This window comes from Ovis aries, chromosome 12 (genome assembly GCF_016772045.2).
Source record: "Ovis aries strain OAR_USU_Benz2616 breed Rambouillet chromosome 12, ARS-UI_Ramb_v3.0, whole genome shotgun sequence".
In the NCBI taxonomy this organism is placed as follows: domain Eukaryota; kingdom Metazoa; phylum Chordata; class Mammalia; order Artiodactyla; family Bovidae; genus Ovis; species Ovis aries.
This window is the reverse complement of record NC_056065.1, coordinates 39445599-39448289: the sequence shown is the minus strand read 5'-3', so window position 1 is coordinate 39448289 and position 2691 is coordinate 39445599.

The window sequence follows — 2691 nt, the reverse complement described above, 5'->3', positions numbered from 1 at the left end:
CAGCAAAGACCTATGACCAGTGCGTAGAGGACTTCAATCTAAGAAATAGCTTTCTAAAATGTAATGTAGTCCAGTACAGAAATGGGTTCCCTCACAGTTCAGTGAGTCCTCTCTTCTGAAACTATTCAAATAGAGGATATGTTTGGAAATGGGTTCCACTTGTTAGAAATACGGCAAAGGGGACTTCTACATTAGAAGAAAGTTTGCCTTATTTCTAAGACTACTTATTGACTTGAGATCTGCAATGAGTAATTTTTGGTAACTGGGGAAATTTCAGGTTTATACATGGCAATCTTAATATACACTGTCTTCCTTCCTTCTTAAGGCCATTATAGAGAACTTATATCTATGAGAAGAACTCAAGCAGAAACTAAAGGCTGGTTGGTCCTTATGCCTTCAGCTATCAGTGAAAAGCTAGTCCTTGTTGGTACAAACCTAAGGATGTATAACAGGAAACAAGAGTTTTCTTTTTTAAAAATTTGTCTATTTTCACTTTTGGTTGTGCTGGGTCTTCATTGCTGCATGGGCGTTTCTTGGGTCTACTTTCTGGTTGCAGTGTGCGGGCTTCTCATTACAGTGGCTTCTCTTGTTGCAGAGTACGGGTCCTAGGGTGTATGGGCCTCAGTAGTTGTGGCACGTGGGCTCAGTAGTGGCAGCTCCCAGGCTCTGGAGCACAGGTTAGGTAGTTGTGGCACATGATCTTAGTTGCTCCACAGCCTGTGGGATCTTCCCAGACCAGGGATCAAACCCACGTCCCCTGCAATGGCAGGTGGATTCTTTATCACTGAGCCACGACAGAATCCCCAAACAAGAGTTTTCTGACTCCATCACAGACTGTACCTCCTACTCGAGAGTAGCAAAACCACACTACGTAAACGGCACCACCATCCACCCAATTGCTCAGACAAAAAAAATGAAAGAACTGTCACTTCCCTCATGTCCCACATCCAATCCATTAGTAAATTTGTTTAACACTAATGCCAAATTGACTCTCAATACCCTGGTTCAAGCCACTGCCCTCTCCAAACTGGAGTGCTAAAGCAGCCTACAACTGTCCTCCCAACTCAGAGGCTGTTCTTCATAAACAACTAGAGGTCACATCACTCTCTGTTTCTAGCCCTTTAAAGGCTTTCTATGACCCTTAGTATAAAATCCACACTCTTTTACTAAGTTTCCAAGGCCCTACATCATCTGGCCACTGGTAACCTTTCCAACCAGTTTTCATCAACTCAATCCACTCCAACCATATACCAAACACACCAAACACCTTTTGGTCTTATGCCTTTGCATTTTAATTTCTCTGCTTGATGTGCTCTGAGTAGTATCCCCTCAGCACCTATCAAACAGTCCCCTCCTCTTCGCCACTCTCCACCATCTTATCTCACTTACAATTTCTTCATTACCACTTACTGTGTGTGCTCACTCGCTCAGCCATGTCCAACTCTTTGCGACCCCATGGATTGTGGCCCATGAGGAGCCTCTCTCAGGCTCCTCTGAGAGAGGGAGATTCGTGAGATTCTGCAGGCAGGAATCCTGGAGTGGGTAGCCATTTCTTTCTCTGTGGGAATCTTCCTGACCCAGGAATTGAACCTGCATCTCTTGCCTCTCCTGCATTGGCAGGCAAATTCTTTACCACTGCACCACAAGGGAAGCCCATAACTAACTAGATACTTACTTGCTTCTTTTTTGTTGTCTATTTGCCATCTCTCCATTAGAACACGACTCCATAAGAGACTTTATTTTTTGTCATACTCATGGTATCTTGGATAGTTTCTGGTAGATGGGAGACAATAGTCAGGAAGCAACAGTTAGAACTGGACATGGAATAACAGACTGGTTCCAAATAGGAAAAGGAGTCCGTCAAGGCTGTATATTGTCACCCTGCTTATTTAACTTATATGCAGAGTACATCATGAGAAATGCTGGGCTGGAAGAAGCACAAGCTGGAATCAAGATTGCCAGGAGAAATATGCAGATGATACCACCCTTATGGCAGAAAGTGAAGAGGAACTAAAAAGCCTCCTGATGAAAGTGAAAGAGGAGAGTGAAAAAGTTGGCTTAAAGATTGACATTCAGAAAACGAAGATCATGGCATCCGGTCCCATCACTTCATGGGAAATACATGGGGAAACAGTGGAAACAGTGTCAGACTTTATTTTGGGGGGCTCCAAAATCACTGCAGATGGTGATTGCAGCCATGAAATTAAAAGATGCTTACTCCTTGGAAGGAAAGTTATGAGCTACCTAGATAGCATATTCAAAAGCAGAGACATTACTTTGCCAACAAAGGTCCATCTAGTCAAGGCTATGGTTTTTCCTGTGGTCATGTATGGATGTGAGAGTTGGACTGTAAAGAAGGCTGGGCACCGAAGAACTGATGCTTTTGAACTGTGGTGTTGGAGAAGACTCCTTGGACTGCAAGGAGATCCAACCGGTCCATTCTGAGGAGATCAGCCCTGGGATTTCTTTGGAAGGACTGATGCTAAAGCTGAAACTCCAGTACTTTGGCCACCTCATGCAAAGAGTTGACTTATTGGAAAAGACTCTGATTCTGGGAGGGATTGGGGGCAGGAGGAGAAGGGGACGACAGAGGATGAGATGGCTGGATGGCATCACTGACTCGATGGACGTGAGTCTGAGTGAACTCCGGGAGATGGTGATGGACAGGGAGGCCTGGCGTGCTGCGATTCA